General features: G+C 33.0%; 1 protein-coding gene across 1 annotated transcript in view; it reads right to left on the bottom strand.

Moving 5' to 3' along the window:
* LOC124539674 (cGMP-specific 3',5'-cyclic phosphodiesterase-like) overlaps positions 1 to 26,913 on the bottom strand; it is a 153,465-nt gene that overhangs the window by 38,317 nt on the left and 88,235 nt on the right. The window lies entirely within an intron of this gene.

The following is a 26,913-nucleotide window of genomic DNA, read 5'->3' as shown; positions in this document are numbered from 1 at the left end:
TATTATTATTGTCATTTGCGAACTCTTTTTTTTGGCCAGTGGTTAGAACGCGTGTATGTCAACCGATGATTGCGGGTTCAAACCCAGGCAAGAACTGAATTTTCATGTGCTTAATTTGTGTTTATAATCGCGCTCGGCGGTGAAGGAAAATATCATAAGAAACCTGCGTGTGTCTAATTTCATAGAAATTCTGCCACATGTGAATTCCATCAACCCGCATTGGAACAGCGTGATGAAATATGTTCCAACTCTTATAGGCTGTTGTTGTTGTATATACATGTATGTCCTAGCTAGTTATATTAACTAAGTATTTAATTTCAGCCTAGACACTTTATTAAAGAGCGTTGTTCCCTGGTTGAACGACGCCCTTCAGTATTGCATTACTCAATATAAGCGCGATGTTGTAAATATATAGCATTCAAGGAAATAATTATGTTCCAGCGTAAATTATTAATGTAAATATATTTATTTGTATTAAATAGTATATTAGGTATTTAATTGGATGGCTAATTTAGCTAGTAATCTACCACATACAAACAGTTATCCCCACAACAGATCTGAGAACAAATATACCTGAGCATGCAATCTTTTCAGCATCTTTATTGCGAATCGATGCGAAAAACCCAATAAACTCTTATTATTTGAACCCTTAATCTCTAGCCTTATGAGCTAGCCAGCCTGCTAGAATGTACCACAATTGAAATATGAACAATGCGTTGTTTGCGAAAAACTGTAGCAACTTTCATGTCTGCTATTGGTAGAGAAATCGCATGGGACTATGGGTTGTTAAATAAAAACCTTTACTGAAAAATGTGAAAACACAACTGGCTAACAAACCAAACTGACTGTTGCGATTAATACTTAATTTTATAAATGTGAATGTATGTCTGTCTGTCTAACTCGCTTTTACACCAAAACAGCTGGACAGATTTAAACGAAATTTGGTATACAAATATACAGCCTAAGAATGGATATAACCATAGACATGATTTTAATTGGAAAAAAGTGTGGTAAACAAAGAGGTTTTTTTTTCTTTTTTTTCTCGCTGGAAAAACGCATTACGCGCTTCCTCCACGTGATGGAAAGTGGGGGGCTGTGTGGGACTGCCCGGAGCCCTGAACGCCGAGTACACCCAAGCACACCGGGTTTACCCACTAAAAAACTAGCGGTACCCTCTCCGTCTTTCGGCGGACGCCACGGGATCGCTTACGAATGCAACCTTGACGAAAACAAAGAGGTCTTACATCAATGTAATATTTTAAGTTATTTTGTAAATATATTTATATTTTCTAAGCAAAGCAGCGCGTAAATAGTATGTATATCGGACATTCGATACTCGATTATGTAATAATTTATTATATAAACATATATTGTATGTTATTGCATATGCATATTGCATATGTTCGATGTTTTCGATTGCAAGTGTTTATACGTATTTCAGAACTCTTGAAATCTAATTAATTTCTAGACTTCGCTGGATGGGACCATCTCAGTAGATATCAATATTTCATCAAATATATCGATAATATGTTTTGGCGACCTCCGTGGCAGAGTGGTGTGTACACCGGTTTTCATGGGTACGCCACTCCGACGTCCCGGGATCGATTCCGAGTCGATGTAGATTATCATTAGTTTTTATGTTGTCTTGGATCTGGGTGTTTGTGGTACCGTCATTACTTCTGATTTTCAATAACACAAGTGATTTAGCTGCTTAAATTGGGATCAGAGTAATGGTGTTGTCTCATATTATCAAATAAATCATATTCAAAATGAAATTTATAATTAAACTTGTATCACCATAATGTCTAGTTAATTTACTAAACATTATTCAACGCTCGGTTTAATATATGTATAGATTTCTGTCGAGGTTGTACACGCATCACTTACGCGTGGCTGGCTACGCGAACTTGATATTCGATACTTATATCATTCGATATTATATCGAACTATCAACGCTTCATAGCAGAATATATTTTGCGTAGGTTGATCACAGAAAGAAATATATAATCGAGCATATCAAGACTCGAGATGGCCAAGTGGTTTCAACGCGTGCATCTTAACCAATCAAACCCAGGCAAGCACCACTGATCATTCATGTACATTTATGAAATCCTATAACGAATGTTATATTATCGATTAATTGTTTATATTTCTATAATTGTGATCAATTTATTATTCGATAACGCATAGTGTACCTTAATTTGCAGTAGAATAGTGCTGCTGATATTATATTGCATATACTAAGACATCTGAGCTGAGATGGGCCAGTGGTTAGAACGCGTGCATCTTAACTGATGATTGCGAGTTCAAACCCAGACAAGCACCACTATATATATATATGTGCTTAATTTGTGTACATAATTCATCTCGTGCTCGGCGGTGAAGGAAAACATCGTGAGGAAACCCGCATGTGTCTAATTTCATCGAAAGTCTGCCACACATGTATTCCACCAACCCGCATTGGAACTGCGTGGTGGAATGTGTCTAAACCTTCTCCTCAAAAGGAGAGGCATTAACTCAACATTGTGAAATTTACAGGCTGTTGTTGTATATCAAGTAGAATTTTTAAAAGCATTTACACATGTCAAATAAAAAACAAAAGACGTAATACAGTCTAATTCTTGTCGAACTTGTCATTTGTGTAAAACATTCACAAAGGATAATACGAAGTCGCTTCCCGACGTCTTGTACGTTTAGATCTTTTAAAATATGCAACGGATGTTAACGCGGTTTTGATCAGTAAACGGAATGATTGAAGAAGGTTTGTATGTACACTGAATACATCAAATATCTACACATATAATAAAATTGTAGTGTCTGTTTTTTAGCCCTTTTTTACTCAATGCATATGTATGTATACACGTTACATGTACCAAAATAACATTTTTTACAATTTTTGACTGTCTGTCTGTTTGTTCCAGCTAATATCTGGAACAGCAGGACCAATTTTGACGGAACTTTCACTGGAAGATAACAGATATAATAAGGAGTTTAGGCTACAATATTATTTTTTTTTGTTAAATTCAAACGCGTACAAGGTCGCGGGCACAGCTAGTACACAATATAAATAAAAGCGGAGAAATTGATTTCAATTTCAAATATAAAATTTTCATATACTTTCTATAAACGAATTCGAAAAAATTGTATTTATCTTTGCACATGGCCGCAATAAGCGTCAAAACTTGTTATAAAACAAAAAAGAGGTTTTATGGGCGGCCGGAATTCAACAAAATTGTTTGAAGGTTTGAGATAGAATTCTTCAGGAAACAAAGTTCGAGAACAAAGCCTTTTCAAATTAGTTTTCTTGTGATAAAGTATTTGCAGGATACAATATCAGATAAAGATAAAATACAGCCGCTTATTTGCAAAATCCGACATTATAAATGACTAGAAAAACGCATCAAAAGAAATGCAACTCTTTATGAAAAAACATTTAAAACCAAGAGCTTGTAAATAGAACACATCTGGGTAACGTCATGTCTGGCTGGGAGTATATACCACGATGCTTTAATGCGGATTGGTGCATACATAAATGTTAAATATTTTCCGACTCATGAATATTTTTTCTTCACTATCAAGCATGAGACTTATAACACAGATGCTCCCCGGAATTGAAAAAGCAATCATAGGTTGAATATTTCTACTGACTGGTGCTGGGTTGAATTAATGTCAATTATTCTGATCAATGGCTTAGATTCAAAAATAGATTTTTAATTATTTCTATCCATAGTAACCTTATCTATACTGACCTTTATTTATAATAATATTGGATGTTATAAATGCGAAAATAATTCTCTCTCTGTCTATTTTTATTTCATTATAGAAGATAGATAGAAGACTACTATTCATACTATTGTTTCTTATCTGACGAAAAAACCTCTGATATATAAAGTAAAAATTAGTTACTTTTTATATATTTATTACTCAAGCAAAATAATAGTTCTACATAGAACAATGTAGTAGATCGTTCAATACGACGCACTTCGGAACACATTTTTATTTATATTTTTATTTATTTATATTATTGTAAAAGTTACACCATCGACCCACCACTAAACACCTGAAATTAATATTTAATATAAGTCACATTCACGTCACATCTTCATAGGTGCAAACAGCAAATCAAATACCTCAACACGCGGCGAAATCACGAAACGAAAACGAATCCTTTGAGCAAATATTTTCGCGGGAAACAACGTGACCCCATAAACGGGCCAACACCAAACATGATTCAGCCGTGTTAAGTCACTAGAAAAGCTAAAAGGCTGAACATGCCCGACAAACTGTTTCGCGCAAACGAATTTGTTATAGACTGCGAATAATATTGTTGAATATATATTTCTGCAGAGGCGAGATGGCCTAGTGGTTTGAACGCGTGCATCTTAATGAATGATTGCGGGTTCAAACCCCGGCAAGCACCACTGAATATTCATGTGCTTAATTTGTGTTTATAATTCATCTCGTGCTTGGCGATTCTCGAGATTATAATTGTAATCAAGATTTGGTAAAACTCGCGACGCTCTCGTAAATTTTAGAAACATTTGCTCCCGATCTTATTAAAAATGTATGTAAAATGCACATTTATACAAGAAGATTGTCCCAGTGTTCTTTTATATAAATTAAATAGTAATAATATAATTGTAAAATATTTACAATTCACTATCGTAGAACTTCAAAGCGATTTAAAATCTAAATATCTTAATTAATATTATAAATGTGAAAGTAACCCTGTCTGTCAGTCGCTTTTTTATGATCAAATCCCTGAACCGAATTTGATGAAATTTGGTATGAAGCAAACTTGAACGACAAAAAATTACATAGCCTACTATTTTCGCCTAACACATGACGCCACGGCTACTAGTATTAAAATATGTGAAATTAAATTACAAATGAAATATTAATAACAAAAAAAAAATTTGAAGCTGTTTCTTTTAGTCTGTGAACATTAATTTCGTTACGTTACGGGACAAAGGTTTAAAAATATCAATAATTTCATACAATCGAATTTATTCGTGTCACGTTCACGACGCAATAGCAGCAAAAAGGGAACTCAATACCCCAGTCTGATTCAGCCGGTCTGGTTGTGTGTTATACACTTATTATTCAATACAATTACATTTTCGTTTTCACTTATAAAAATTACTGGATTTTTTGGCATATATATATTTATTCATTTTTGGTTTTTATTTGGAATTGTTTTGTTTTCTTTGCATAATATTTTCTTCATTGTATAAAATGAAGTCGCTTACCGCTGTCTGTCCCTAAGTATCCTTCAGATTTTTATGCGTTTTTATTTTAATAGATAGAGTGATGCGAGAGAGTTTCGTTGTGTATAGCTATAAATGGACAGTACAGTAAAAAAACACTGATACTTTTAGAAGTTTCTAATGTGATGTAAATAAACAAATTCTGTTAGTATCAGCATTGGACCCGTGCGAAGCCGGGGCGGGGCGCTAGTACAATATATATCTATTTAATTTTGTATAACTACTGACTGTTGCGGTAGAATCATTCCGAACCTGTGGTTGGTTTACATTTAATTCGGTTTTGAAACCTACTAGAATAAAGAATGTTTTTATTTAATAATAATAATCAAGAAATATCACTGCAAATATATAATTTTTTTGAGAATTTTTTTATATTCTATAACTCTATAAGTCTATGAATTTACTAGCAACTCGCTCCGGGTTCGGACGGATACTTGATATGTGTCGTAATATTATGACCAAATTATATAAAATCATTATATAAATTGTAGCCTATGTGTTACTCTGATGTATAACGTATATTAATGTAAAATTTCATTCAAATCCAATCAGTAGGTTTTTATTAAAAGAGTAACAAACACACATACAACCTTCCAGGTAGGAGATACGATTACACACTACATATAAATAAATATAGAGAGAAATATAAACTAGAACTTGCAAAGAGCATGCCTGAACAATCTCGAGTTAACCGCTTGAGCAGTTTTTACAAAGAGCAATCGCCCTTTGACCTACACGTTCCACAGTCCAGTCAAGTGCGAAGCGCCAATATGTCATGTACGATCGCTAATCCTAAACTAATATTTGTAACAAGCTATTTCACTTCGTAAAGTCACTTAATCTTGTGTCAACGTTACACAACATTGCATGCTCTTTTCTATGCTAATGGTTGGCGGACGAGCATATGGGCCACCTGATTAGTGGTCACCACCGCCCATAGACAATGACGCTGTAAGAAATAGTAACTATTCCTTGCATCGTCAATGCGGCCCCAACCTTGGGAACTAAGACGTAACGTCCCTTGAGCCTGTAGTTACTGGCTCACTCACCCTTCAAACCGGAACCCAGCAATGCCAAGTATTGTTATTTGACGGTAAAATATCTGATAAGTGGGTGGTACCTACCCAGATGCAATTCTAGAAAGCCAAGTACAACCACCAAGTAATTCATAAAGTAAGTTATTTCATGTAAAACTATCATTTATATACAGTGTTCTATTGGGATGATTCCATTTATTGTGTTAATAAAACCGCTGATTGTTTTGCAGGTCTTTTATGGTCCGAAATATGTCTGAACCGATTGTAAATATTTGACAGTCAACGTATAACGCAATATTGAATAACGGTATTCATTTTTACGCTGTTGGCACAACTAAAAGTCGTTTAAAAAGTTAGATTGTTATTAATCTATACATATAGTAAAATTGGAGTGTATATTTGTAATATTAAAATAGCCCTTTTTTACTCAATGCATATGTATACACGATACCAATATAAATTTTTTTACAATTTTTGTTTTTCTGTCTGTTTATTTCGACTTATCTCTGGAACGGCTGGACCGATTTTGATGAGACTTTCACTGGCATATAACTGATATGATAAGGAGTATCTTAGGCTAGAATAATATTTTTTCCTTGTTTAATTCAAACGCGGCAAAATCGAGGGCACAGCTAGTATGAAGTAAAATCTCTTAGAAATATTTGCCTGTTTGCATTTAATCTATAGTAATATTAATAATAGTTGGGCTTACAGCTTCGTTTAAACTATGAACTTGTAGTACAGACTCAGCAAGTTTAACATGTATGTGAGTCAAAGTTCCTTAATCATTGAAATGGGATTTACGGATTAATTATTATTAGTTATTACACAATCTTAACCGGTTGGGGTTTGCAAAACAAAGGGTTGCAAAGGTCAGGTGACAAACGATTAGGGTTAAGCTACATAGTAACTTGTCAATTAATAATTTAAGGGTCAATTGGATGTCATTATTAATTTTCTACCTATTTTTGAATAAGCAAATAGATGCAGATTGTATTATTGGTAATTTTCTTACTAATGATATAGGCCTAGTGGTTAGAACGCGTGCATCTTAACCGATAATTACGGGTTCAAACACAGATAATAACTAATAAATACACAATTCATCTCCAGCTCGGTTGTGAAGGAAAACATCGTGAGAAAATCAACATGTGACTAATTTCGACTAAGCCCACTCCTCAAAGGGAGAGCAGGCCTTAGCCCAACATTGGGAAATTTACACGTGGTTAATGTATTGTACGTAAGAACATTTTTTAGTTATTCCGTTGCTATAATGTTAATTAGAAATGATTCTTGTACATTTAGAACTTTTTAAATAATTTTGACGTACGAAATTTAACCGTCTTTGGAGAAATATCGATATTTTATATCCATTATAACAATTTACATACAGAAATGATTTTGTGGACATGAAGAAGCTATCGGAACATTTCTGAATATGTATTCGTCGAGGTGGGCTCGTCTCTATACCAAATACTTTTGATTTATAACTAATTTTTCGAAAGAAAAAGTACCTATATTGCTAAATTATACCAATATTATACAACCATTTATATATCAGGGATTTTACAACGACGAATTATTATAGATCCTTTCCCAAAATATTTCATACATAAATCCCATATCAGCTGTAAAACCTATTACATCGGATACGGGATACCTATTCACGAAAGGAAAATATTTCAATGACACGAATAACTATTACCTTTTCCAACAAATCCTGAAATGTCAATGCCGAGTCTTGAGATTCATTGCTACCTAAAATACATACTGAATATTCTTTAAGAATTTTATTTTTTATAAGTATGTCCCCATATTTCTTCGAACTTGACGTAAATCGTTCCAGTTTACTTAAATAGCATAAGAAACCGCTACTCATTATTACATAGTATAAAACAAAGTTTCCGCTTGATTTTGATGAGCATTTAAAAAAAAAAGTGATTCGAGAAGTTTTTGTATATAAAACATAAACATTATAGTCAATAGACAAGATAAATAAAAAATTATATATTTATATATAAATTATATTATAAATTATAAGCTATATTTGGAGTCGGTGTCAGCCAAGAAAACCCTATTTATTTTTATTTATTTATTTATTTATTTATTTAAGATCCACCAGTGATAATTACATTAATACAATATTGGGTAAAAATAATTACAGTGTAGCTTAGTTCTAAATGCATTATCTTTTAAGGCAGATACAGCATGCAAATATTAGGAAGTTTATAAAACATTTATTACATTATATTAAAAATGTATTAACTTATTGGTAAAAAATTATTAAAATCTCTATATATAAAAATTAGGTTACAGGTGGTTCAAAAACTTATAACGAAATGTTTTAAGTGAGTCCCTAAAAGGGTCCAAATGTTTACAACTATCGTTTAGAATTTTAGACATCCTGGAAATTGGTGAGTTATTGCCCAAAACAGTGTTTCGAAAAGGTCTTCTAAGAGGATTAATTGTTTTGCGTGGATATCGAGAGGGAACATTAAATTTTATCTTACATACTAAATCTGGATTATCATAAATATTGTTAAGGCTTTTATACAAAAACATCAAATCCAACAAATCTCTTCTTTGGCTCAAGCTATGTATCTTAAAAAATGCTAGCCTTTCATTATACGAAGAGAGTTCTTTAGCCTTTCTTTGAGAGAACGCCAGATGGTAGAGAAAACGCCTTTGTATCCTCTCTATTCTTAGGCAGTGTGTTGCATAATGTGGCCTCCAAATGACACTACCATACTCTAGTATACTTCTTACTAAGCTATTATATAGAATTATTTTGGTATGTACATTTCGGAATATTTTGCTGTTCCTCAGGACAAAACCCAACATCTTTGAGGCTTTGGTGACTATATTATCTATGTGTGGAATAAATGTAAGCTTCTCATCGAAAATCACACCAAGATCTCTGATTGTATTAAGGCGTTTTAGAGGGACATTAGCAATGACATATGGGTAATAACTGGTGTTAACTTCAAGCTTATTCCGTATATCTATCAAAAAACAATACGAGAATACTTTAACAAATATGTTTTTTACAAATTACCTTTTATACAATAATATACTGGATCAATCAAGGGGCTCGTATCGCTTCTTTCTTTTAATTGTTGGGGCAAAGGCACCGTGGCTGACACCGCCTACAAATATACTAATAACTATAACTACGTTATATAACCGTAAATCGACTTTTAAGTAGTCTAATATTTTTCATTTCATTTTACTTAGGAGGACTCTAAAAAATATATTGAATACGCAATTATTTTTAACACTTTTTAGAGGATATTCATTTGTTCTAAAGTAGTGTTTTGTTTGAAGTCGGTTTTTCTTTTCGTTAAAATTTTTATTTATTTTTTGATTTTAAGTGAAGCTTGTGAATTTGACTAACTAATTTTTATTAATATGGATAGATTAAGCGTTCCGTTTATATGAGTCGTAAACTACTTCGAAGACAATTTAAGGTAACTTGCGAATAAAGCAAAAATAGACTTTCGAAAATGCGACTTTAATACGTCATGCGGCATAAACTACAAGGATCCCTCGAAAGAGCTGTAATCGACCTCAGCAAAAAAACTTTGAAAAAGAGCTAATATATGTCGTACATCATATTACATTACATCACATACACAAAATTTGATAGTAAGAAATTCTGCCCCATATCGCACCCTAACTGTGAGCCGTTTAGGAGTTCCATCACTACATAGTATAAAACAAAGTCGGTTTCTCTGTCCCTATATCTTTAAATCTACGCAACGGATTTTGATGCGGTTTTTTTTTAATAGATAGTGTGATTCCAGAGGAAGGTTAGTATATATAATACATGACCAATATACTAAAGAAACACTGATAATTTCGATTAAATTCTGTAGTATATTTAGTATCATTATTGCACCCGTGCGAAGCCGGGCTGGGTAGATAGTTGATTATAATATTCGACTATGATAATTACATTAACATACCGCATTACGGAAGGTGACTCAAATATCCAAATAACATAAAAATAAAAGATTCGACCGAGTATCGCTAACGTGCTCCTCAGAATTGTTCCGTTCCCTTCCGTTCCGTTACTTTGCCATGGATCCCGTGCTCAAAACCTTACCAAACTTTCACAAAATTATCCTTGAAGTGTATATTTTATAATAAAAAAAGAATTATCAAAATTGGTTTACGTGATTTTCAGTTATTCACCTATTTGTCGCGCATATACATAATGCAAATTTAAGACTTATGTCGTTTTCATATGGATACCATCATCGGAAAAAAATTAAAAAAAAATGGGACCCCACGGGAAGCACAACCTTTCAAACAAAAAAAAATTATCAAAATCGGTCCACCCAGTGAAAAGTTATGAGGTAACAAATATAAAAAAAAAAAAAATACAGACGAATTGATAACCTCCTCCTTTTTGAAGTCGGTTGAAAAGAAGAAAATCTTTTTTTTTTTGTTTATTTAATCTGTGAAGACTATTAGTTAATATATTATGTAAATACACCATAAGATCCATGTGTTCACCAATTTCCAATTACAATTCCGAGCTACGGAAAAATTCAACATATTATCCGTTCAGCACGAAACCACGACTGGGGTGGGGTGTAAAGGCTTATAAGTTTTTCTAAACCAATGAACTAGTTCAATATCATTACTATAAAGAACTAATATAATATATGCGCAAATAGGTTTATTTTTTAATGAGCCTTTAGCAATTCACTTTCTAATACGATCCTCATGAAATAGTGCATTCACGTTGTAAGGTAAAAATAGGACTGAGTGACCCCCAAGTACAAGAGAAGCAAAGTAACAGCCTGTAAATTTCCCGCTACTGAGATAAGGCCTTTATTATGGAGATGGTTTGGAACTTATTCCACCACGCTATTCCAATGGGGGTTGGTAGAATGCACATGTGGCAGAATTTCGATAAAATTAGATACATGCAGGTTTCCTCACGATGTTTTCACCGCCGAGCACGAGATGAATTGTAAACACAAATTAAGCACATATATATAGTGGTGCTTGCCTGGGTTTGAACCCGCAATCATCGGTTAAGATGTACGCGTTCTAACCACTGGGCCATTTCTGCTGTTGGAGAAGAGTCAAACCCAAAGACGAAAATAAAAAATGGCATCGCACAAAAACCAACTCATTACATAATACGGAGCTTTTAAAAATCTTTACTTTGCACATTTTAATTTAAATATAAAAATAACCGTAAACGGGTAAATAAAAGAAACGTTATTAAAACTTTAAATATTAATATAAAAGCGAATTGAAATTGAATTCCAGCTGCATATTTAAAACGTCAGCCTTAATTAATGGGAGAAAAGTGCGAAATGTTACTTGCAGATTATAGTTCTGAAACGAGATTTTAATGCACTTTTTTTTTCTTTGACGATCATATTTATTGTATCGATTTTATTGGCTGTTGAAAAACGAACTGGCACGTTGAGTATGAAACAAATATATATATATTGACAGTAAAATTAATACGAACAGTAAGCGTAAAAATTTGATGAAGTTTTTTAGTATTAACTTTTTTTACATAATTTCCGGGTCCGCATATGACTCTACATCACCTGATGGTAATTGGAAGTGGAGTCCAAACGCGAAGACGACAAGTACAGTCAATAAAAATAAGCTGCACTAGTCGCGTAGTAATATAGTATTAACTTTTTTTTATTTCACTTTTCATAGACACTTGAAGAAATATCACAACTATTACTTACATTGTTAATGTGCCCCTAAATTTCGGAACTAAAATGTACCACTGGCTCACTCCCTACTTAAAACTAGACCACAATAATACTAGTGCTGTTTTGAGATAGAAAATGGGTGATATGTATTCAGATGGATTTGCACAAATAATAACTACAAAGCAAATTCATTTATTAAAGCAAAACGTAACATTGATTCATATTTATTAAAGTTTTTGTGAATGGATAAAATCTAGTAAGTTAAATAATATTTTGTAAAATAGACTTATAAATTTTACTACGTAATTTATCACTGTCAGAACTGTTTCCAGCCAAATAATCCACCTTTCATAGAGAATATTAATTACATTGAAAATGACTGAAGGTTAATATCCCTGTTAGATAATAATACGGTATAAATTAATAGTCAAGAATAATTGTTAGAAATAGTTTTTCAACCGACTTCAAAAAGGAGGAGGTTATCAATTCGACTGTATTTTTTTTTATTTTTGTTACCTCATACGTGTTTAAATCATATTATTCTATTACTTTTTGGTGATCAATTTAAAGTCGGTGCTATTTATTTAAAAAAATAATTTAAAGTTATCCTGTTCTGATGCTGGTATCCCTATAAAAACCAGATAAGTCTTAAATTTGCATTATGCATGTGCGCTATAAATGAATTAATACCTCAAAATTGCACGAACCATATTGAGACTTAATAGTCATTCAGGTGTTTACGTATTTCTTTAGTCAGTAGTATGTATAAATAAAATTTTAACAAATAGAAAAACCGACTTCAAACAAAACACTATTTTAAAACAAATGAATATGCACGAAAAAGTAATAAAAATAATTGCGTATTCAACATATTTTTTAGAGTCTTCCTAAGTTAAATGAAATGAAAAATATTAGACTACTTAAAAGTCGATTAACGATTATATCATGTAGTTATAGTTATTGGTATATTTGGAGCCGGTGTCAGCCACGGTGCCCTTGCCCTAACAATCAAAAGAAAGAAGCGATACGAGCCCCTTGATTGATCCAGTATATTATTGTGTAAAATGGTAATTTGTAAAAAACATATTTGTTAAAGTATTCTCGTATTGTTTTTTGATAGATATACTGTAGGGTTTTATTGGCTGACACCGACTCCAAATATAACAATAATTATAACTACATGATATAATCGTTAATCGACTTTTAAGTAGTCTAATATTTTTCATTTCATTTAACTTAGGAAGACTCTAAAAAATATGTTGAATACGCAATTATTTTTATTACTTTTTCGTGCATATTCATTTGTTTTAAAATAGTGTTTTGTTTGAAGTCGGTTTTTCTATTTGTTAAAATTTTATTTATTTTTTGATTTTAAGTGAAGCTGATGTTGACTAACTAATTTTTTTTAATATGGATAGATTAAGCGTTCCGTTTATATGAGTCAGAAACTACTTCGAGGACAATTTCAAAGGAAACTTGCGAATAAAGCAAAAATAGACTTTCGAAAATGCGGATTTAATACGTCACGCGGCGTGAACTACAAGGATCCCTCGAAAGAGCTGTAATCGAACTCAGCAAAAAAACTTTGAAAAAGACCAACTATATTTCGTACATCATATGACATCACATCACATACACAAAATTTGATTAAAGATAGTAAGAAATTCTGCCCCATATCGCACCCTAACTGCGAGCCGTATAGGAGTTCCATCACTACATAGTATAAAACAAAGTCGCTTTCTCTGTCCCTATATCTTTAAATCTACGCAACGGATTTTGATGCGGTTTTTTTTAAAAGATAGTGTGATTCAAGGGGAAAGTTTGTGCATATAATACATGAACAATATAGTAAAGAAACACTGATAATTTTAGAAGTTTGCGATGTGATGTCGTATATAAACAAATTCTGTAGTATATTTAGTATCAGTATTGCACCCGTGCGAAGCCGGGTTGGGTAGCTAGTTGATTATAATATTCGACTATGATAATTACATAAACATAACCACATTACGGAAGGTGACTCAAATATCCAAATAACCTATAAATAAAAGATTCGACCGAGTATCGCTAACGTGCTCCTCAGAATTGTTCCGTTCCCTTACGTTCCGTCACTTTGTCATGGATCCTGTGCTCAGAACCTTACCAAACTTTCACCAAATTACTCTTGAAGTATATATTTTATAATAAAAAAAGAATTATCAAAATTGGTTAACGTGATTTTCAGTTATTCACCTATTTGTCGCGCATATACATAACGCAAATTTAAGACTTATGTCGTTTTCACATGGATACCATCATCGAAAAAAAAAATAAAAAAAATGGGACCCCACGGGAAGCACTACCTTTCAAACAAAAAAAAAATTATCAAAATCGGTCCACCCAGTGAAAAGTTATGAGGTAACAAACATACAAAAAAAAAAAAAAAAAAAAAAAAAAAAAAAAAAAAAAAAAAAAAAAAAAAAAAAAAAAAAAAAAAAAATACAGACGAATTGATAACCTCCTCCTTTTGGAAGTCGGTTGAAAAGATCTGTCGTTACATAAGAAAATCACGCATCCAATTTTTTAAAAGCTTATTTGGATAAAGTATATTTTAGTGAAAATTCTAAATATTTTGAAAGATATAAAGTCATGAATATGATGATGATTATCCCTAATAAAACCCAACATGTGGCTCCCTATTTGCGCAGCTGAAAAAGGTAAAGATCGGTCGAAATGTTTGCGAAATGAAATCGGCTAAAACCGTTTCAATCTGCGGCGTATGGTAGGGTTACCATGGTTTTCGAGTTGGAATTAATCCAACGAATATATGTGGAAAGTTTATTATATTTTTATGGTCAAGTGTTGAGAATATATGAATTATAATCAAAGATCATGGAAATAAATCAATCAAACAGCACCTCAAGTTATTGATTTCCTTAGTTTGTGTTTATAATTAATCTCGTGCTCGAAGGAAATCAAAGGAAAAACAGGGAGCAGCGCTTTGTAATACAGTCTCTTCTCAACGTACGGAGTGATTTAGCCCAGCTGTGGGAAATTCCCATGATATTATATAGTTATTGCGATTAACTCAATAGATTGTTTTACTCAAATTATTAGTATAAATTACGTACATTATTTTTATGTTCCTTGGTTAAGTAATATCTGGAACAGTCCAGAACATTTATCAAAATATATGTTTATTAATTTAAATTCAGCACTTTAATTAAATATAAAAATCGGTAATAGGATGCCTTCATATGGTATCACCGATACAGAGGGTTGAGCGAATTCGTACGTTGAATAAATAAGAATATTACGATTTGATTTCTTATTTCCTTTAACAAACAGTTTTGCGTTTCGTTATATTCAAATTGGTTACAAGTTTGTTCTCATATGCTATTTTGGCCCTTAAGTCTTCACGTGTAGGGATTACTTCTCCTTGTAGCGATTTGTTTAGATAAAACATCTATTATGCCACATATGAGTTCTTCGTCTGCGGTTCTATTTTAATATATTTTTTTATTGAAATAAAATGTACGGTATGTTTTATATTTAGTATTTAGAAAATTTCATTTGTAATATAACTAGCGACCCGCCCGGCTCCGTTCGAGTACATTGCTGATATTAATAAATATACTACAGAATGTCTAATAACGTTTACAATTTTTCAGTCATGAGACAAAACAAACCGCTGTGTCTATCACTATTATCACTATAAATCAAAATTATGTTGGGCATGTATTATACATATTGTTACGAGAGTAACCTTAGCCTTCAATACGGTTTTATGACATTTGATTCTATATCATAATTTATATCACATTATTATTGCATATTATTAATATAGCTGGAGCTATATTTAATTTACTTTATTATATACCATTATTATTCTAATTAATTGATCAATAATTTGTAAAACTGTAATTAATGTATTGCATTCTACCAAAGATAGAGACATTGAAGCATCATTGTAAAACGATAATATTATTTTGGCCATCCCGAACTACTGAAATTGCAATATGTATACCTATACATATTGTAATTTCAGTAGTTCGGGATTTATGGTAAGTTTAGGTAAACTTTCCTCTCGAATCAGTCCATCTATTTAAAAAAACCGCATAAAAGTCCATTGTGTATATTTAAAGATCTGAGCATACATAGGGACAGACTGCGTTAAGCGACTTTGTTTTATATTATGTAATGAGTAATTATTACATAAGTGCTTTGTATATAAATTACATTGTCAATCATTAGACGTTTATATTAGGAACAGCTGCTTCGCGCGATTTAAACCGAGTTAAACGTAACTGCCAAGTGCCACCCTCGTCGCCGGGTCGTGGCGTAATTTGTACATTTCATTACCATTTATACTTCTCAATTAATATGTAACTGAGCGCAAAAATACTTATTCAAATCAGACTGGTAGATCTTGAGATTCATTATCATCAGTGAGTTTTTGAGTAAGCCTGTGTAACAGGCACGAGGGACATAACATCTTAGTTCCCAAAGTTGGTGGCGCATTGACGATGTAAGGAATAGTTAATGTTTCTTACAGCGTCATTGTCTATGGGTGATGGTGACTACTTACCATCAGGTGGCCCATATACTCGTCCGCCAACCTATACTATAAAAAAAATCATTATCATCATAATCAGTCCGTGTTAATCGTTTGCTGGACATAAGTCTCACCCATGGCACGCCACTTATCCCAATCTTCAGCTATCCTACAATCCCTATCGTGAATACCATCTCCCCACTTACCTACGTAACCCACACACTGCTTTAGCTAACACGCGGTCTCCATTCAATAATCAGTCTGCTCAAACAGCTATAAGATCAACAATCATGTACAATATGTGCCTAAGATTACAAATAACATTTCCAAATAATTCACGGCTATTTGCCGTCCACGCACCCGCATGTAGGTAGGTTAGGTAACCTATCCTTTTTTTCTATACCGCTTTGTTTGCAAAAAATCATGACGAATAGTTGAGATAAGCGTTACAAACAGACTCACTCTATAGATGCAAATCTTTATTGAGAGATAAAACGGTTAGTGTAACAAAGGATAATATGTAATATATTCACTTGGTGGTAGGGCTTTGTGCAAGCCCGTCTCATCTGTTATTCTACCGCCAAATAATAGTACTCAGTATTGTTGTGTTCCGGTTTGAAGGGTGAGTGAGCCAGTGTAACTACAGGCACAAGGGACGTAACATCTTAGTTCCCAAGGATGGTGGCACATTGACGATGTAAGGAATAGTTAATATTTCTTACAGCGTCATTGTCTACGGGTGATGGTGACCACTTACCATCAGGTGGCCCATATGCTCGACCGCCAACCTATACCATAAAAAAATATTAATGTGTGCTTGTGGTACCATGTCACAGCAAACTGTAATGGCTACGTCATTGTACGCTGTTGTTATTATTTTTTTATACTGTGTTGACGTCTTGCTTGTTTCGAATTGAAATTGATTAAAATTGTATGCAAAAAATCATGAGTAGTTGAGTGGCTAAGCGTAACAAACAGACACTATAACAGATGCAATATTGCGAAGGATTTGTTTAGTTTGTTGTTAGGAAAGTTACGTTTAGAGAAACTTAGTTGAAAGGTTATAAACGATTGACTGAGGATAGGAAGGAAACTCCAGATGGGAGTCTAACGGGATTGATTAATGGCTTGAGAGAGATATTGGAATGAAAACATTTCAGTTTGAGTGGAATAAAGTCGAATTATTTTTTATCTAACAAGATATCTATTTTTTTTTCTTATCGTTTCTTAAGAATTAAGGGATAACTTCACGTCCAAAAATGATTTATTGGGCAATACTGGAGATGCATTTAACTCGTACTGTTTACTTAAAAAATTGCTATAATATTTTGCATAAATCTGAGGAGTACTTATTACTTAAAATGTCAACAATAAAGACGTGATATATTTTTGAACCAAAAAGATAATAACGAAAATTTGGTACATTTATTTAAATGACGAAAGTTAATTTATTTTACGTGTAGTTATAGGTTGTAGGGATCTGGTAAGTGTCGCGTTCGTCACAAGTTATTTTGATAACGAATAACGATTTTAATGTATGAGATAATTCCATCACAGGACACTAATTATTATTGTAAGAAACAGCATTGTAAATCTCTTTATTTGAAAACAGCAACTATACGAGCTTCTCGCCGTTTCTTCTGGCTAGAGTCTGTCGGTGGTAGTTTTTAATTATTATCAAAAATTCAAAAACACTACATTGTGAAGTTTTCTGGAATAAATTGATTTGAGTTGAGATATGAAGTTTTAAGAACTGCTAAATTCTAGTTACTCAAATAAAATAACACAGCTGTGATATTATTTTGGTTGTGTGACGTCCATAAGAAGATATTCATCTAAAGGAAATCCTGATGATAGATCACATTCGTCATATTTTGGCTGAAGTTGATATTTATAAAACAAAAATAATAATAAATATTTTTATTGGACATCTTGAGACTAACTATAAAAATAAAATGACGGAAGGAAACTGTCGAGGTTGCCCTTGAGGTCTTCACTAAAACTATATATAAATACGAAAGTATTTCTGTCTGTTACCTCTTCAGGTTTTTACCACTGAACCGATTTAGATGACATTTGGAATGGAGATAGTTTGAGTAATGGGGAAGGACTTGGGGTTCTCTTTTTAATTCACTTTTAAGGAGTAAAGCCACAGCTTCAGCTAGTGGGAAACAACATGAATTATAAAGACAAATTAAGTACTATAAAAATCAGTGAAGCTTGCTTGGTTTTGAACCCGCATTCATCGGTTTTGATGCACGATTAAACCACTGGGCCTTGTTTCTGAAATATTATAAAACAGAAGAATTTGTTGTTGAAAATATCATATGAGAAAAATGTTCATATTTCTATGGTATTTAATATGCGTTCTATGTCTAAATGCATCCTTCAATATCGTTGAAAGCAATTTGTATGTAACAGCACTCGAGTTTGATTCGATGCATCTCTGGACGTAATTCGATTATCATTTTGATTGTATTGTGTAGCTATGAAGTAACAATCTGCTAATGTTCTATTACTGGACGGTACTGACTTCTCTCATAGGCCTTTGTTTGGTACATAGTTTTGAAGGTAATGCTGCTCAAATGCGCGTTGGTGTATACTGATCGGATTTTAACGTTTCCCCTTTAATTTCGAGTACAAGCCACATAACTCGAACCGGTTGTTGTCTTAGTAAAAGGAAAGTAAAGTAAAAACCTGTAAATTTCCCACTGCTGGGATAAGGCCACCTCTTCCATTATGGAGAGATTTTGGAACATATTCCACCACGCTGTTCTAATGCTTGTTGGTGGAATGCACGTGTGGCAGAATTTCGATGAAATTAGACACATGTCATGTCTTCACGATGTTTTCCTTCACCGCCGAGCACGAGATGAATTATAAGCACAAATTAAGCACATATATATGGTGGTGCTTGCCTGGGTTTGAACTCGCAATCATCAGTTAAGATGCACGCATTCTAACCACTGGGCCATCTCAGCTCAGATGTCTTAGTATATGCAATATAATATCAGCAGCACTATTCTACTGCAGATTAAGGTACAGTATACGTTATCGAATAATAAATTTATCACAATTATAGAAATATAAATAATCGATACTATGACATTCGTGATGGGATTTCAAATTGATACTTGATGACGTATTTGTATTCACACATAATGCGTTTTTAATAGTTACATTATACAACGATACGAGTCTGTGTGAGTGAGCGCTAAGTAAAGTAATTATAGATTTTACAATTAAGCACAAAAGCGCTTAATTAAAACATCGCAATTGTTTAGAACTTCGAACGTACATATAGATGCAGCGGATAAGTAGTCAAGTTCGTAGCTTAACATAGCTAAGTAGGCAAGGCATGTGTTACAATGTATTATAACAGAATGTTCTGATATAAAAGTTTGCGGTTTCCAATATCCCTGTCCTGTAAATGGAAATTGTTACAGAAGCGTTTTATCGTTAAATCTACTTTCATAACTTTGTTAAAATTAATATTTAACAAGTATTATCAATATTAATCAGATTTATTGACAAATTATTACATACTATAAAACAAAATCGTTTACTGCTGTCTGTCCCTATAGTATGTAAGTTTAGTTCTTTCAAATTACGCAACTGTTTTTGATTTTTTTTTCTGGTATAGGTTGTAGGACGAGCATATGGGCCACCTGGCGGTAAGTGGTCACCATTGCCCATAGACAATGACACTGTAAGAAATATAAACTATTCCTTACATCGTCAATGTGTCACCAACCTTGCGAACTAAGATGTTATGTTCCTTGTGCCTGTAGTTACACTGGCTCGCTCACCCTTCAGACCGGAACACAACAATACTAAATACTGTTATTTGGCGGTAGAATAACTGATGAGTGGGTGGTACATACCCAGACGGGCTTGCACAAAGCCCGTGTACCACCTATGTTTTTTTTAATGGAGTGATTTAAGAGGAAGGTTTTTGTATATAATACATGGAAAATATAGTAAAGAAACAAGACATAATCTGTAGTATATTTAGTATCAGCATTGCACAAGTGGGATAGGTCGCTAGTGTACCTATAGAGCAAGAATCCAAACGTATGTTCTATCTTTATGTGTTTACATGTGATGCTCGTATGTCTGTAACAAAAGTAAGGCAGTTTTCGACGATTAAATAAAAGTATATAAAAATATACTAAATATCTTTGATATTTTTAGTTCTGTTTGTTAAAAATTATCATCTATCTTTTTATTTTATTTGTATATCAATTGATTATAACACCCTGCGCTAGTCAATGGCACTATGAGAAATATATGGCATTCTCTAAACAAATCACAATTTGTTAGTAAGTGTTAATACAATAAATAATACTAAAGAGGAAAAGAGACAAAAGAAAAACTGTTCATCAACACTGCTGCCTTTCCATTACAGATAATATTATAATCAATTTTTTTACTAAATTATTTTCTAAATCCAATTTATTTTAACGAAATAGAGTAAACGCAAAACCTCATTAGCGAACGGTAGTTAATTTGATGCAATGAAAACGTCAAACACTCGTCTATCCCGCAGCGGGTTTGTTAGTAAATAACTTTTGTTCATTCATACCCTTCGTTTTGTCCCAGTTAATCTAACTTATAATTGTATTTTAGTACTTTCTATAATAATATTACCACTATTATTATAAATACTTTTTAAGTTATATTATATTTTTTTAAGAATTTGAACTATAAGAATGCAAAGCGAACACCTGCGCCACGCAGATTATACTCGCGCACACTTTTGCGAGACCGCTCATGTCTACGCTCATAGAACCGAACCGAACATACTTACTTATACGTGCGCAGATAGGATTTCCGCGCGATTTCTTATCTAAAAGTTGTACCTTTTAGATTATGATACCATGTAATATAATTACCAAACAGGAAGTTAGTATAATTTATGAAGTTCGATTTTTGAACAGCGCTATTAATTAAGTCATTATTTAGTCGGATAGAATAATAATTATTGATATTATATTGATAAAAACTCATTTCGAATTTACATTCATGAACAAACAAACAAATTTAATTATTAAAATATCTTCTCTACAACATTTTGTTTTATTTATTCAAAATTTATTGTGAATAAAGTTAATTCTAGATGTCTATCATTTTCCAACAATACCAGTCGGCTATTAATTTCAGCGAATATTGTGAATGTTGCCATTTCACGACCGACTTCCCCGTCTATTATCATTTTAAAAGATAGAATGAAGTACTTCCTTTCATGCTATTTTATATTCTAGATTAAAATCTTTGTTGGCTTTTGAGATAGATTTCCTTGGGGAGCGAGTGACGTTTGTAACTCATTTATATAGCTCTTATTGGTGCAATTAAATTTTCTCGTACAAATAAATTGTTTTCTTTACAATCGTAATACATTTAGTGATAATTGCCTTTGAATAATTGTGCTTAAGAATTTTTTTTTACAAAAAAGGCTCAGCAATTTGAATAATCGAAATTGATGTTTATTAAAATCTATTAAAAATGGGAAATTGGCTCTGACTGTCTGTCTTTTCTCTTTCCATAAACCGATGTTATGAAATTTGAAGCAAGCTCGAAGCCCAAGGCATAACATATGATAGTTTATTACGCCAAACACCTGATGCTCATCCCCTAAAACGCAAACAAAGCCTTGAGCCTTAAAACCAGTAATTAATAAATTAAATTATGAGTATGTAACGATGGGACCACCAACACCTAGACCAGGACAACATAGATGTACTTACACATAAGTGGCGTATCCATGAAAACCGGTGTCCACACTCAACCTTGGTTACTTGGTGGTAGGGCTTTGTGCAAGCCCGTCTGGGTAGGTACCACCCACCCATCAGTTATTCTACCGCCAAATAACAGTACTCAGTATTGTTGTGTTCCGGTCTGAAGGGTAAGTGAGCCAGTGTAACTACAGGCACAAGGGACATAACATCTTAGTTCCCAAGGTTGGCGGCACATTGACAATTTAAGGAATAGTTAATATTTCTTACAGCGTCATTGTCTATGGGCGATAGTGACCACTTACCATCAGGTGGTCCATAAGCTCGTCCGCCAAACTATACCATAAAAAAAAACCAGCGATGTCGTCAATATCTTATATCTTAGAACATATATATATAAAAACTGAGCAACGTGTTGAAATCCCACGAAATTCAACAAAACAATCTCGCATTACACGAACGTGGATGAGGGATCAGCTTAGTTGGTATAAAATGAAGTTCTATTTCTGAACGAAAAAGATTACGATATAGGATGAAAATGAGATTTACGTTGTCGAAATACATTTCCTGTTGTATCGAGGTGACGGGAAATTGTTTTGAGACAGCAAGGGACATTTACTTGTGAAGAAATTTATATTCATATTGAGTGTATGTGTGTATAAGGGGTATATTACTTTCTAAACTAAGAAGTTAGACCTTGGACTAAGACCTATTATCCTTTTGGGGGAAGGCTAGGAACTTATTTCACTACGCGGTGGTTCCAAATCATAATATTTTATATTCAGCAATTTACGTCGTATGACTTATATAACCTATGTTCTTTTTTGTAGTACTTACAACGTCTAATAAAAATTAGTGTTACGAAAATTTTATGACCAGTTGAGTATTTCACATTTATTATATAACTTAGGATTATTTCTCAAGATCTGCGGAACCCTACAACAGAATCTAAATTTTAAAGGGTTTTTTAAAAAAAATCTATATTAATATGAAAATTGTGAAAGTAACTCTTTCTATCTGTCTGTCTGTCTGTCGTTCTTTCACTACCAAATCGACGAATTTGATGAAATTTGGTATAAAGCGAACTACAACTCCAAGAAAGGACATAGCCTACTTTTTGTCTCACACATGACAACCAATACCGACTATTAATATTTTCTGTACTGTACTGTCCATCACAACGATAAGAATTTCAAAACTTTCTCAAATGTTTGTCATTTCAGACTCTGACAATAGAAAACATACTAACAATACCTTCAAAGTCATAAATTAACGTCAAACATGCTTAAGAAATATTGCCATTTCTGTATCATTAATTACCCTGGAGAAAAGCAATATAATACCAACCGCTGGGAGTATATAAATAATCCCCTAATAATGACAAAGGGCATTGCTAATGACCGAACATTCAGCCTGGCGTATACACGAATTATATAAAGGAGCAATGAATCAACAGTATTTAAAACGTTTACTCGGCTTCTATATTTAATGAATTTTAATGAGTTTTTGTTTATTCGAAATTGTTTTCTACTTACGATTAGACGTACGTAGTTACAAAACGTTACGTATGCCTTGTAAGCAAAACGAAGTTTGTTGAATATAGTAACTAGATTACTCTACTTCAAGATAAATAAAATTTAATTGGACACGTAAAAATGAATGAAGTTTACGACAAGAGAATTAAAAATCCACAAACAATCTGATTGTTTTATAAAAATAACATAAATGCATGTAAACGTTTTACTGTTTGAATATTAAATACATGAAAATTCGGTGATATTTGGACGATTTTAAGCCCAAACTTTGCGGTCAAGATTTACGTCAAACCATAGACCCATTTCGGCGTTTATTGCGGTAGTATTAATCCGCTGAAATCGGTCAAAAAATAGTAATGAGCTTACGATGATTATTCGCATAGAACGGAAAATTCAAAATATCAAAAAGCTAGGCTGATCTTAAGTCTGCTAAAAAATATTTCAAGGTCAAATATCAAAAAGACCTTGAAATTTAGAAAAAGGATATTAAGAAAGATATTATTATTTGGAGGCTGACCAATGTTGAGTTCTTTGTATTTTTTCGTGAATTAAGGTTTCAATTTTGATCGATGTTTATATGGATTACGATTATGTAAAAATATATAAACGTCATTCGAAATTAAATTTCGAAAAGTTAATTATTATCCTCTACAGAATAGTAACTAGCATCGAATTTGACATTTCAAGAAATAGTTCATACCATACTACATTCCTTCATCTTGCCGTAGCAATCCCGTAGGGTCCGGATTGCAACTTTAATATCGCTGTAATCCTGAATATATTCACGTCTATAAGATAAAGAACGTTATTATAACTTATTTTCACATTGCCCTATTTTTCTTAGTAAAGTTTCAGACACAAAGGTTGCCTGGAAGAGATCGGGATTGCGATACGGCTTTGTACGCTTTGTATATCCTGTGATTTGTGTGCTATAAATTTCATAAATAAAATGATATTCATTCTTAAATCGAAGATGCTGTAAATTATTTACAAATACCTCGCTGAAAAGTACCATAAGATGCAGCGTTTTGAAGAAGGTTATATATATCAAGGATGTTTTTGATATGTAATTTCGATTCTGGATATAGATACGCTAAATTATCGTAATTTACTAGTTTCAGTTACGGTTACTGGTACGTAATAATTTCGGTACGTAATCTATCGTAAAAGCAAAATATTACTTACTAATTAATCACGAAATTTCAGAAACTATAACAGCTACAAATTTGAAATTTGGCAGGTTATATTGGTGTAGACATCCGCTAAGAACTACGAAACTTCATCCCTAAGGAAGTAAAAGGGAGTTGGAGGTTTGTGTTTTATAAATTGCACGCGGGTAAAGTCGCAAGTTCAGCTAGTATTATTATGAAGAAGGTACTCATCTCAGTTTCAATGCTTTAAACTATTGACGTAACAATTTTATCTTTTTGTTAGTGATACGTCTTTGTTCTGAGTTTTGTCTAAGAATAATGCTATATCTCTAAACTTGGATGTACTTACCAGAAATTTCATAGCATCACGTGATCGATGTATTGAGATTTATGATTTAAAGATGGACTGTGTCACCTAATTGATAGGTATTAATAAATCTATTTTTTTTAAACAGTTCTGATTTAAACAACGAGAAATAAACTTTAATCAAAGGTCAACACTTCAATAAGTTTAATCAGAGTTGTCATGTGTATATCATTAACCTCTTTTTAGCGGTGTAAAAAGAAATCTTAAGAAAACCTGCGTTTGTTGTGATCAAATTCATTCACTTCTATTTCCAAACAACATTTTTTTGTGTATCACACAGAAAAAAATGGTGGCAAACGAGCAGGAGGCTCACCTGATGGAAAGTGACTACCACCGCCCATGGATTTCTGCAACACCAGAGGGTTTGCAGGTGCGTTGCCGGCCTTTAAGGAAGGAGTACGTTATTTTTTTTAAGGTTCCCATGTCGAATTGGTTGGGAAAAATCATTGGAATAACGTGGTAGAATTACCATGAAATATGCTCATCAAGAGAGGGCATTACAGAAGCACCAATACAGGGTCTTACTAAAAAAGACGACAAAAGCTTATTTAATAAGACCTTAAGAGGAGATCTTAAAGACATAGAAGATGCATTCAGAATCTATGCAGTTATCTTACGTAGCACAGGAGAAAGTAGGTTGTAGTATGCTTAACCTAATTACAATCAAATAAGTGCTATACTTTGCTGTACAGCTGTAAATACAGCGCCTAACTTGTTAACATTTAATCTTATGGCGTTTTTACGATCTATTTTTCAAAGTGACTTTTAGTTCAGTTAGCGTAGTAGTTTAGTTAGCGTTGCGGGAGGCCATTGTGCAAGTCCCTCTCTGTAGGTATCACCTTCTCATATCAAATCAAATCAAATGAAAATAAACTTTATTCAAGTAGGCTTTTACAAGCACTTTTGAATCGTCATTTTACAATTAAGTGAAGCTACCACCGACTCGGAAAGTAGATTCTACCGAGAAGAACCAGCAAGAAACTTAGTAGTTACTTTTCTTCAACATTTAAAAAATACAGACATCGTAGTTATATACAACTACATGTATGTATGTAATACATCCTGCCTGGGTGTCAACAATCTTATATCGAATAATATGCCTTTTTTACCCATTTATTTTTTACAAATGATTTTAAAACGACAGACTTAAAAATGTCTGCGGAATTTTAGTATAGAAACGAATGATGATAGATGATATTCTACCACCAAACAGCACTATTAAGACGGTACGAAAGTTTATAAGCCACAGTTCTATTTAGGGGCAAACACTAAAATAATTGTATTTTTTTTTGTTATAGGGGCAAACGAGCAGGAGGCTCACCTCATGGAGACTATCCATGGACATTTATAAGACCGGGTGGTTTGCAGGTGCGTTGCCGGCCTTTAAAGAATGTGTACGCTCTTTTCTTGAAGGTTCCCAAATCGTATCGGTTCAGAAAAAGCGCCGGTGAAAGCTGATTCTACAGAGTGGTTGTGCGAGGCAATTGTAGAAAAAAATCGCAATTTTTTCGCTGTTGTATAAAATGAATATATGAACATATGTATTTTATTTTAGTTATATTGACTTACTTTTTATTATTGCGTATTTTAAAAT

The sequence above is a fragment of the Vanessa cardui genome, chromosome 23 (genome assembly GCF_905220365.1).
Source record: "Vanessa cardui chromosome 23, ilVanCard2.1, whole genome shotgun sequence".
In the NCBI taxonomy this organism is placed as follows: domain Eukaryota; kingdom Metazoa; phylum Arthropoda; class Insecta; order Lepidoptera; family Nymphalidae; genus Vanessa; species Vanessa cardui.
The sequence above is the reverse complement of the archived record's forward strand: the minus strand, read 5'-3'. Positions and strand labels throughout refer to the sequence as shown.